At 40.3% G+C, this 12,967-nt stretch overlaps 1 pseudogene; it reads right to left on the reverse strand.

Moving 5' to 3' along the window:
* Window positions 1-3,526: 3,526 nt before the first annotated feature.
* LOC142652477 (meprin A subunit beta-like) overlaps window positions 3,527-12,967 on the reverse strand; it is an 85,584-nt pseudogene continuing 76,143 nt past the window's right edge.

The following is a 12,967-nucleotide window of genomic DNA, read 5'->3' on the forward strand; positions in this document are numbered from 1 at the left end:
CTTTTGACTTTTTCCCTTCTTGCCAGTTTGGGTAACTTCTCCTGGAAAGTGTTGCCACCCTGGTACGATGCGTGTGGCCTCGCTTCCAGAAGTACTGGGTGTCCCCCCCCCTTCTTGGTCCCTAAAGATTAGGTTCTTGATAACCACCTCTTGAAATTCCAGGAAAGTTCCCCTCTGGCCTGCACATCGATGTAGCACGTACGCATTGTACAATGCCATCTGTATGATGTGCACGGCCAGCTTCTTATACCACACCGCATGGCGCTGTAGGGCTTCAGGACTTGATCTGACAAGTCCATCCCTCCCATGTACCTATTGTAGTCCAGGATGCAGTCTGGTTTGGGGGTGGCCTTTCCTTCATATATCCTAAATCTGTAGGTATACCCTGATGCACTCTCGCACAGCTTATACATCTTCACGCCATACCTTGCCCTCTTACCCGGCAGGTACTCGCGGAATTTAACCCTCCCTTTAAAATGTGCCAGGGACTCATCAATAGAAATACACTTCTCGGGGGTGTATGCTTGGGAAAACCGGGCACTGAAACGGTCTAATAGGGGTCTCCGATTATACAAACGGTCAAAACTGGGGTCATCTCGGGGTGGGCACGGCTCATTATCAGTATAATGTAAGAATCGAAGTATTGCCTAATTTATTTATTTTTTTAGGTTACAGTTCAGTTCTGAAGTTGCTTTGAGGGGCCCATATATTAGAAACCCCTATCAAACACCCCATTTTAGAAACTAGACCCCTCAAAGTATTCACAACAGCATTTAGAAAGTTTATGAACCCTTTAGGTGTTTCACAGAAATTTAGAGCAAAGTAGAGGTGAAATTTAAATTATTTTTTTTGTCAGAAAATCTTTTTTTATACCATTTTTTTTATAACACAAAAGGATTTATCAGAGAAACGCAACTTAATACATATTGCCCAGATTCTGCAGTTTTGAGAAATATCCCACATGTGGCCCTCGGGCGGTAATTGACTGAAGCACCGGCCTCCGAAGCAAAGGAGCACCTAGTGGATTTTGAGGCCTCTTTTTCATTAGGCACCATGTCCGGTTTGAAGAGGTCTTGTGGTACCAAAACATTGGAAACCCCCCAAAAGTGACCCCAATTTGGAAACTAGACCCCTTGAGGAATCCATTGTAGTTTTCTTGGGGTGCATGCGGCTTTTTGATCAGTTTATATTCTATTTTTAGGTGGCGTGGTGACTAAAAAACAGCAATTCTACTATTGTTTTTTTATTCTATTTTTTTTACAGCGTTCACCGTGCGCTATAAATGGCATATTCACTTTATTCTGCGGGGCGATACGATTACGGCGATACCAGATGTTTATAGTTTTTTTTTATGTCTTATGGCGTTTGCACAATAAAATACGTTTTGTAAACAATCATTCACTTTTTGTGTTGCCTTATTCTAAGCGCCAGAACTTTATTTTTCAATCAATAAAGCCGTGCGAGGACTTATTTTTTGCGTAACGAACTGTAGTTTCCATCAGTACCATTTTTCGGTACATGCGACTTTTTGATCTCTTTTTATTCCATTTTTTGGGAGGTGAAGTGACCAAACAATTGTGATTGTGGTACGGTTTATTATTATTTTCTTTTACGGCGTTCACCGTGCGGGATAAATAACGAAATAATTTTGTAGTTCAGGCCGTTACGGACACGTCGATGCCAATTATGTATAGTTTATTTGTTTATTTATCTATTTTTATTAATAATAAATGACTGATAAGGTAAAAAGGGGGATTTTTACTTTTAATACTTTTAAAACGTTTATTTTCTTATTTTTACACATCTTTTTTTTACTTTTTTTTTTACTTTAATTCTTTGTCCCACTAGGGCACTTGAGGGCAGGAGGCCCTGATCGCAATTCTAATACACTGCACTAAATGCGTAGTGCCATGTATTAGAACTGTCAGCTACTCACTGACAGCAAGCATAGTGGGTCCTGACTTTGTCAGGACCCACTAGGCTTCCGTCTATGGCATAGCCGGACGCCATTGTTTGGTGTCCGGTTGCCATAGTCACCATCGACGGCCGCTATCGTGTAGCAGGCCGGCGATGGCAGCTTAACCCCTAAAAAGCCGCGATCTCTATAGAACACGGCTTTTAAGTGGTTAATCAGCGGGGACACAGCGATCGGTCCCCGCTGTAGGTGCTGTGACAGCTGCTGTACGAGACGGCCGTTACTCCCGAGACGTACTATTAGGTCATGGAGCGCGAATGATACAGCTGCCATGACCTAATAGTACGTCCAGGAGTGGGAAGGGGTTAAAGTGAAATCTTTCTTTAAAAACAGTTTATTCTGTATGTTTGTTGACCAGGGGTTCAAATGACAACTCTCCCTTTGTATATAAGGGTATGCTCACGCGGCCTATTTTCAGACGTAATGCAGGCGTATTACGCCTAAAATGATGCCTGAAAAAACGCCCCTAATACGCCTACAAACATCTGCCCATTGCTTTCAATGGGTTTTACGGTGTTCTGTTCCCATAATTTTACGTGTCGCTGTCAAAATACGGCGCGTAAAATGACGGCTCTTCAAAAGAAGTGCAGGACACTTCTTGGGCCGTTTTTGGAGCCGTTTTTCATAGAATCTATTGAAAACGGCCGTAAAAAACACAGCGAAAAAAAGCCGCGAAAAACGCGAGTTGCTCAAAAAACGTCTGAAAATCTGGAGCTGTTTTCCCTTGAAAACAGCTCTGTATTTTCAGACGTTTTTTGTTAAGCGTGTGAACATAACCTAACTGTTTCGATCTGTCTTTTTCAAAAAAGTTCTAGTACAAATAATATCCTCTTAACAAAGGTCAAATCTAAGATGTCAATACTCATAGGAGCAATGTCCCATGATAGATGTATATTCCCGTCATTCTTATTTCTCCCTAAAAGGAATTTCTCCAACTCTTCCTGATCTTCATCCCATATAACAAAACAGTCATCTGTAAATCTCCACCAATATTTCAATTGTTTTAGACAATTTTTAAAGATGTAGTTCCTATCTCTGTTGTACAGTACAGCCACTTATAACAAAATTAAATTTATTGACAAGTTTTCATTAAATCACCCCCGCGATTGGTACTTTTTAGGAAGGGGCAGTTGTAGTTCTCCATTCTCAAAAACATACAAAAGCTGAAAAGACAGCAAACAAACCAACAAAAAAACATAATCGTAAAAGGATGGGTATCCAAGTTAAGTATAACCTTCTCAATATTATGTAGTGATCCTCAAAAAGTTTATATTCCTATACACTATGAGCAACTTATGGGAGTAACTAAAATCTCCACAAATAATATGGAAAATTGGAACAAATCTTTATTCAAAATCTAAGTAATATATCAAAAGTAGAATATTAAATAGAGACCAAAAAGATAAAAGCCACTCAGAAAAGCGAAATATTTCAACCATTCATAGGTATATAAGTGTTAATCAATTACTTGTACTACATGGAGCACAATGACAAATAAAGAATTGGTACAGAGTATAAACAGTACACTACCACACTAAAATGTAAAAGTAATCAATAGCACTGGTCACAGACATCTTTAGCCGCTTGCATCTCCAGCTACAAAGAGAGAGAGAAAGAAAGAGAGATATAGAGAGAAAGAGGGAAAGGAAGAGAGAGAGAAAGAGAGAGAGAAAAAGAGAGAATTTTTTTACGTGATTGGGTGAAATAATTGAATCAACTCTATATACGTAAATACGTATGTACATATACATATATTTAATTCAGAAATATGCTAATTTGTATTGTGAGGCACAATGTAATCTTCCTTTAAATAATTAGTAGGAGTAGACAAGTATGCCTTTCAGAAATTCAATCTGCTGGATGACCACATTAACTTCATCTCTTTTGGAAGTACTAAAATATGATGACTGCAATAAACGCAAATAATAGCCCTGATAAAGGCATTGTCACCATATAGCCACTGCTGGCAATTTTCTTCTCACACCATTCACCTCCATACCACCATGTTCCAGAGTTTTTGCATCTGTATAGAAAAAAAAAGTGATAATGATTAATATTATTATTGTCATGAATAATATGTGCTGTGGGACAGAGGCACTTTAAACAAGGGAGTTATATAAAATACCTATGAAGGAAAAAACTATTAGATGCTTCAACTGCAGAACTCCCAGAATCGGAGTTTGGGGTTGTATACGGACCCTGACATCCAGCTGAATAGGACATGACTGTATGTTTTCTAAATTTAAATTCTCGACATAAAGGGGGGGGGGGGGGGGTTCTATTTGACCAATTAAAAAAATTGTTGGCTGAAGTTTCACTTTTAAAATCATATTATAATGTGGGCATAAAGCAGAAAAATTATAGGATCTCTTTAAAGGTAGTCTGTCACCAGGATAGATCCTATTAACGTAGAGCATTTAACACATGACCTAAGAAAAAGAAGCAAGCGTCCCTCAAACTCCTATACAAGAGCAGGGCCATGTGGTCGCATTTATAGCATTTTAGTACGCAACGTGCCATAAATAGGTACTAGTGGTCCTGCTTAGCCAATCAGCCCAGAGGAAGACTTAATTTACATAGCTGGCCTTTCTTGCAGGGCTGCAAATGGACTTCCAGGGGGCTCTCAACAGGTCGGATTGCTCCTATTTTTTTGTTTTTCTGAGGGCATAATGTAATTCAATATCAGTATAAACAAAGCATATATAGTGCATGTGTGTATGTATATATATATATATATATATATATATATATATATATATATATATATATATATATATATATAAACATTTATGTAGATTTAAACTGTGAAATGTTATTAAAAGATCGAAACACTTTAGGTAGAAAAAAAACAATACAATATTGATATGAAATCTATCACTTCCCAACACAGTACCATTTAAAGGGAACCTGTCACTAGATTTTAGGGCAGTAAACCACCAGCATGTTCTTATGCTGCTGGGGTTTAGCGTCCTAAACATGCCCCTCTCAAAACTGTCCTTTTAGCATTTTGACAATTTTTTTTTATAATATAGCGTTCGCTGAATGTAAATTACCAGAGAAGAATCTTTAGATGAGTCCAATTGCACTAGCCTCGGTTTCATCTGGGCACTGCAAATGCACCGGATGTCGTTGGACTTACCTCAAGACTCTTCTCTGGTAATTTACATACAGCGCTCGCTATATTAAAACTTTTTTTTAAGTCAAAATGCTAAAAGGACCGTTTTAAAAGGACATTAATGATGACTAAATGATTGTCAAATTTATCTGAAATATACCTTGCCTCTTGCATAATATATTTGAGACTTGTCATCAGTAGCGGATTATCATTAGGGCCCGAACACCCTCATGCCCAGTGGCGTCGCTAGCAGGACCGCACCTGTCATGAGACGAGGGGAGCTTCGTTCCTACTTAGCAGCCGTGGTCTCTGCTGCTTTAGAAGCTCCCCCTCCAGCCCCCCTTCCCTGCTCTAAACAGCTCTCCTCCTGCTGCTAGCTGTCGGGACATGGGGGAGGGGAGACTGTCGGTGGGCTCTGTGTCGGGCTGTGAGCAGGAGAAGAGCTGCAGTGAAGACTCACAAATATCCTACATAAAAGGTAAGTGCATGTGTGTTTACAATGTGTTTAATGTGCATATTCATGTGTGTTTAATGTGCATATTCATGTGTGTTTACAAGGTGTACTTTGTGTATAATGTGCATACTTTGTGTATAATGTGCGTACTTTGTGTACTTTGTGTATAATGTGCGGACTTTGTGCATAATGTGCCTACTTTGTGCATAATGTGCCTACTTTGTGCATAATGTGCGTACTTTGTGCATAATGTGCCTAATTTGTGCATAATGTGCCTACTTTGTGCATAATGTGCGTACTTTGTGCATAATGTGCGTACTTTGTGTACTGTGCGTACTTTGTGCATAATGTGCGTACTTTGTGCATAATGTGCGTACTTTGTGTGTCTGTGATAGAGATAGAGATAGAGTGTATATATACACATACATATGTATAGTGTGTGTATGTGTATATATATATATATTATATATATATTTCAGCAGAAATTCCGCAGAAACTAGCAGAAATTCCGCTACAGAAAAAAGCACCATTTCCTGTGGTTTTTACTGCAGTAAGTGGTGCGTATTTTGCGGCGTTTTTCTCAGTGTTGGGAGATGGTGACGTCTCCTCTGAAAAAACGCAGCAATTCTGTCCACTTTCAGCACGAGAAATACGCACCGCAGGACAAAATGTCTGGTTGGAAATTTTACGCAGCGTCTGGATGAGATTTGGTAAATCTCACTCACTTTGCTGCTACGGTATTCTGTGTATTTTCCGGGCGGAAAATACGCAGCAATTCCGTTAAGTGTGGACAAGCCCTAATACAGTAGCAGCAGAGTAGATTAGATGTGAACAATTCTCATCACACGCTGCGTAAATGATAAGCGGGAAATAAAAAGCTCAGAAATTGACCTGCGGTGCGGTTTTTTATTCCGCAGCATATCAATTGTATTTGCGTAAACGCTGCTCATTTGTTTCGGGTTTTCCCCATTTAACTCAATGGGAGGTAAAACCCGCAACAAATAACAGATGTTATGTAACACAATTTAGAAAAAATAAAAATCTTATACTTGCCCAGAATTCTGTTTTTTCGTCCGGGCCGGACTCCTGGGATGACGTTTCACCCCATGTGACCGCTGCAGCCAATCACAGGCCAATCACAGGCTGCAGCAGTCATATGGGATAAAATGTCATCCCAGGGCTGCAGCGACACTGTGTAGCACTATATACAAGGGGGGGAGCGCTGTGTGGCACTATATACAAGGGGAGGGCTGTGTGATGCTATCTATAGGGGGCTGTGTGACGCTCTCTACAGGGGGTTGTGTGTGTGGCGCTATCTACAGGGGTGTGTGGCTCTATCTACAGGGGTGTGTGTGTGTGTGGCTTTATCTACAGGGGTGTGTGTGTGTGTGTGTGTGGCTTTATCTACAGGGGGGTGTGTGTGTGTGGCTTTATCTACAGGGGTGTGTGTGTGCGGCGCTGTCTACATGGGGGTTGGCGCTGTGTCCCTGCACAGTGTGATACTGTCAGTATGTTGCAATAGTTACGGCGCGGCAGGGTGGCGGTGGAGAAGGGGGGCCCAAGTTTGGTTAACAGCCCAGGGCCCATGGTCTTCTTAATCCGCCACTGCTTGTCGTATAGACATATTTATATATTATGTATTTTTGCCATTACATATCCCTAATATGAAGATCACACGATCTATTTACATTCCCTTTAGTGAACAAATTCCTTAACTAGTGTTTTTGGATTAAACTACATTGATACATGAGGGGCAAGCAATTTAGAATATGCTACATTTGCATCCTTTTTTCTTGCTCTTTACGTATATCAACCCCCCCCCCCATCACCCACTGTCCACTCAAGCAATGTAGTCCTTCTATATCTATGACACAGGATCTTTCCCTGTCCCAAGATAAAATCCGTATTTGCCTAACGTTGTAGCGCTTATTACGCGTCGGGAGGATTTTTTTTCTATACTATGAGAGGTTTGGAGATTTTCTATAAACTCTGGATCTATTTTTTCTGCCATTTACATTTGAAAATATGGGCCGTAAGAACGAGCGTCGATCATTGAGCTGTCTCGTTGATCGGCGCTTATTTGCTCCTTTCACAATGAGCTATGATCAGTAATGTATGGGGACGAGCGAACGTTACTACGATTGCTTGTCCACATGCATTCCAATCGTGTTAGCAGCACATCTCCCTGTTTACACAGGTAGATGTGCTGCCGACAATGAAAACAATTTGTGCTACATAAGCGATATGATCAGCCGATGAACGAGCGTTTGTTCATTCATCGGCTGATTGTTGCCCTGTTTACACAGCGCAATGATCAGGAACGATTGTTCATATGAACGCTCATTTGCCAGATTAATGCCACGTGTAAAAGGACCTTAAGTCTGCACTAGTTGTAGGCATGAGGCCGAGTATTTTTTCTGGTTGAATGAGCATAATGGGCTTACTCTGTATAAAGTAGTATGACATCATATCACTGCTTTAATTTTTTTAATGCAGGTTAGAATATGAAAGTTCTGATTTTACTGTTCCACTTTTAGGCTATGTTCACATGGAGTTTTTTGCAAGCGCAAATTCTGACTCAAAATTCAGTTTGGAAGTTTGAGGCAGATTTTCCTCTCCCTGCACGCCGATTTTCACAGCGTTTTTCGGCAGCGGCCATTGAGCGCCGCGGGTATAAAACGCTGCAAAATACGCTTTCTCTGCCTCCCATTGACATTGATGTCAATGGGAGGTCAGAGGCGTAAACGCCCGAAGATAGGGCATGTCCCTTCCTTCTGCTGTGAGACAGTTTTACCGCTCGCGGGAAAAGATGCCTCCGCCTCCCATTGAAATCAATGGGAGGCATTTTCGGGCCGTTTTTGACAAGTTTTGCGACGCGGTTTCCGCATCAAAAAACTCTGTGTGAACATAGCCTAAGATAATTACATTAATAATTTGACTGCCACATTGCCCCATTTTTGTCTGTGCAAAAGCGCTTTCATGAACTAAACCGTACCTGCATGCTGGTTTGGAATTCTCCATAATGCAAACACCATCATTGTAGCACACATTTTCAGTACAAAGTTCAGGTTCTGGTGATGGAGTGCTAAGTGGTGAAGGTACAGGCTGTGTTTTTGCCAAATCCGAGATGTCTGTTGAGAGATTATAAAAAACAAGTAAAGAATTTTACAGTGCATAAATATATATTTTGTTAAAGGATACCATTCATAAAATGTGGCTCTTATGGTCCAGAGATAAACTGTGGCTGGAATTTTTCATGCAATATTTAGATGTAACAAATTTATAGCTCGAGTTCATCTGATGACTGTACAAAAAGGAAGGTCTGGTGGTAAAAATAAGTTTCAGATAGCAGTTTTTTAGATGCCCGTTGGGGCATGCTTAGAAGCAGATATATATGTATACATATACATTTTTTAAAATAAAGAATATTCCATATATTAGCTTGCTAACAAAGGAATTGTGGATAGCTGCACAGGATGGTAACAACATTAGGTCCTCTATAGCCCTTCTGAGTTGTCTTAAATATTGCATGCCATATACCGGTGTTCTCTCTAAGAGAAAAAACAACTCTGGGATACTGACCAGAAGGGCTTGCACCAAAAAAGCCATATGCAACTGGCAAAAAGACAGATGAGCCTAAGTTTTTGGTATTTGGGTCAAACAAAAGAACATAGAGCAAATTACAGAATGCTGGATGAATGCTTGATACTTTCTGTTAAAGAGGCTCTGTCACCAGATTTTGCAACCCCTATCTGCTATTGCAGCACATCGGCGCTGCAATGTAGATAAGAGTAACGTTTTTATTTTTTAAAAACAAGCATTTTTGGCCAAGTTATGACCATTTTTATATTTATGTAAATAAGGCTTTCTAAAGTACAACTGGGCGTGTTTAAAGTAAAAGTCCAACTGGGCGTGTATTATGTGTGTTACATCGGGGCGTTTTTACTACTTTTACTAGCTGGGCGTTGTGACGAGAAGTATCATCCACTTCTCTTCAGAACGCCCAGCTTCTGGCAGTGCAGACACAGCGTGTTCTCGAGAGATCACGCTGTGACGTCACTCACTTCCTGCCCCAGGTCCTGCATCGTGTCGGACGAGCGAGGACACATCGGCACCAGAGGCTACAGTTGATTCTGCAGCAGCATCGGCGTTTTCAGGTAAGTCGATGTAGCTACTTACCTGCAAACGCTGATGCTGCTGCAGAATCAACTGTAGCCTCTGGTGCCGATGTGGCCGACACGTTGCAGGACCTGGGGCAGGAAGTGAGTGACGTCACAGCGTGATCTCTCGAGAACATGCTGTGTGTCTGCACTGCCAGAAGCTGGGTGTTAGCGAACAGAAGTGGATGATGCTGATTCGTCAGCATCATACACTCCCATTCCTAACGCCCAGCTAGTAAAAGAAGTAAAAACGCCCCAATTTACACACATAATACACGCCCAGTTGTACTTTTACTGTAAACACGCCCAGTTGTACTTTTGCAAGCCTCATTTGCATAAATACAAAAATGGTCATAACTTGGCCAAAAATGCTCGTTTTTTAAAAAAATAAAAACGTTACTGTAATCTACATTGCAGCGCCGATCTGCTGCAATAGCAGATAGGGGTTGCAAAATCTGGTGACAGAGCCTCTTTAAGCATGGCGGAGGAAATATAATGATATGGGTCTGCTTTGGTGCTAATTGTATTAGCATTGACTATATATTTCTGGTCAATTTATCGATACCAAAAACAATTTTTTTTGGGTGATTACAATTTTTTTTATATTATAATGGAGTAGACAGGATGTGACTACATGTTTAGATGTGGCTCTCAGACTGACACGCGGAACACTAGGAACACATGGAACACTAGTATGAACCAAATTGCTCTGGCAAAGAAGTAAGGAAAGAGAGGACATTAAATATCCAGGGGAAGCTGGGTAGAAATAAATTGGTGCACACTGGATCTTTAAGTAGGCAAGAGTCAGCTCATGCACACTAGGACCCAGAGTAGAGCGCATGTGGCCGCCAGACACTGAGCTAAAATGAGAAGAGCAGTGTGGACCAGGAGGAAGACGCCAGAAGAAGGTAAGTAGATGATGCTGGCAGCGAACTTAGACCATGACACTGGGATCCCCCATCACTTCCTGTCATCATTTCAAGGTGATGACATGTCATGCATCACCGAATTGGCCATGGCAGCCAATCGTTGGCTGTTATGTTGCCCATAATGATGTCACCGCAACGGCCAGTAACTACCGCTTACTGCTCATGTAGGGATGAACTACGTATCATACCTTGTCTGCCATTTACATCGTCTCCTTTGAATTGCAAACTTATTTGTTATAGTTTTTTGTCGGTTATGTAAAGGGCTTTTGTCTGATTTCATAGATAATTAGAAAATATGTTATAATGTATTAATACAGAAATTAAAATATGTAACATGATTTATGTTGTTCTAAGAAATATTTATGGGGAGGGATACTGCTGGAATCTCCAGGTTTGTCAAACTTGCTAATAAACAAACAGTCAAAAATATAATTTAGATATTAATTGACTTACCATTCATAGAAATAGAAATAAAAATATCTCCTCCTTTTAAGAAGTCTTTTATGAAAAACCAGTCTCTAGTCATGAACATGTAGAATCCATATCCTCCTGTTCGTTTATAAGCTGTCCGATTCTCAAATATAGCATCGATCCCAACTATTCTCGATTATCCCAGACATAAAAGCCTCCTGTTATCAATAAAATTACCAAAAAATGAATCCGTAAAAAGGCAAATGCAATAGAACAGCAAATATGAAGCCATGTTTAAGATGTAAACACTAGCAATGGCATAATAAATTTTTCATCTACCCCATCACCTATGCAGAACTTAATTTGCTTATGGAATCAGACCTTCATTGTGAAAAAAAGTATGACCCTCTACACTGCAGTGTAATAGTATTGGAAGCCCAACTACAAAGTCTGTCTTTTCTTGCCTCCATCCCCAAAGGATGACTTGTTTTCAATGGATACGATTAGTGAAAGGGCAGAGTGGGTATTTCATGTAAGAGTTTGAAGGGTGGCAGGGGTAATAAAGATTGCGGCAAAGTCATCATGACAGGAGGAAATAAAAGAGAAACTGTATTATCACTTGAATCATGAGATTACAATATATATTACAGTAACACACTGCTAATCTCCAGGTGGCAGTCACATAGGCAACAATAGAAATATGGAAGTCTCTTCTGAAAATCCAGAAGTCTGAGGTTGCTACAGTTGTGTAGAAGATAGACCCACCCTCTCTCACAGGAGGAGCTTTGTAGAAGAGGCTTCTCGTTGGCTAGTAGGTGGTCTCGCTAGCTCTGACTCCCGCCTCGAGATTTAAACTACTTATGGTCTGCTTGCTTTGCTACCTTCCTACTGAGGGAAGGACAAAAGGAGGTTTTGGGATATTGGAAAACACATCTGCTTCAGGGAAATGTAGGCTAAAGGCCCTTCAGGTATTAACATAACCAAGTTCAGCTCCTGCACTGCAAACACTTTATCAGTCAGATGTGTCATAGGCCCTCCTAAATCCCTAATCCCAGTGGTTTCTGCCTGCCTGACCAAATGGTAGGGTGGAGGTGGGCCTACTTTACCACATATATTGCAGACATTTGTTTGTGCGCTACAACTGCCTGCCGTATAGTTTTCCTAGCCTGCCTCCAATAAGTAGATCTTCCTGCAGTGGTCTCAGTAGCACTGCAGTTTTTAACAATTTGGGCCCGTGTTACTTAATATGTGAAACAACACAGACCTCATATTTTCATAGAAGTCTATAGGCCTTCTACTACTAAACCCCTTGTATTGCCCTGATAGCGGCCCTGAATGTAATGTAGATTAAATATATAATACTAACCTTCGGAAAGCAGGTTTGGATCAGTTGTAATAGTCTTCATATTTGATGTACGTTGTTGAGCATTTGGATTTTGATCCAGAATCTCCACTGTGGCTTGTCTCCAAGGACAAGGCCACTGAAGAGTATTGTCATTAGCTCCTGATATCAAATACAAGTACGCTAGGAGGCTGAAACTTGTTACACTTGGATCTATATACAACTGTATTTGGTATGCATATCCATCTTTAGAGTATAATGGGGGGCTAAAAATGAATGTCTGAGTTGAAACTCTATTAGCATTTCTGATGTGCCAAACATTTTCAGGGCATTCAGTTTCTGATAAATTAGTGTCATCAATTGAAAATCCACCAGTGGAGAATCCAGGACCTTTCTTCCCTTTAAATAAAAATCTGAACTTGTTTTTAGCATAAAATTGTGCGTGATGAATTTGCCAGTAATAATCCGGTGTACCTGCGATAAATACAAAATATTAGCAGCGCCCACATAATTAACATAAAATAACATAAAACAACAATAATATTATGATTATTATTATTATTATTAATAATAATAAAAAG

The sequence above is a fragment of the Rhinoderma darwinii genome, chromosome 5 (genome assembly GCF_050947455.1).
Source record: "Rhinoderma darwinii isolate aRhiDar2 chromosome 5, aRhiDar2.hap1, whole genome shotgun sequence".
In the NCBI taxonomy this organism is placed as follows: Eukaryota; Metazoa; Chordata; class Amphibia; order Anura; family Rhinodermatidae; genus Rhinoderma; species Rhinoderma darwinii.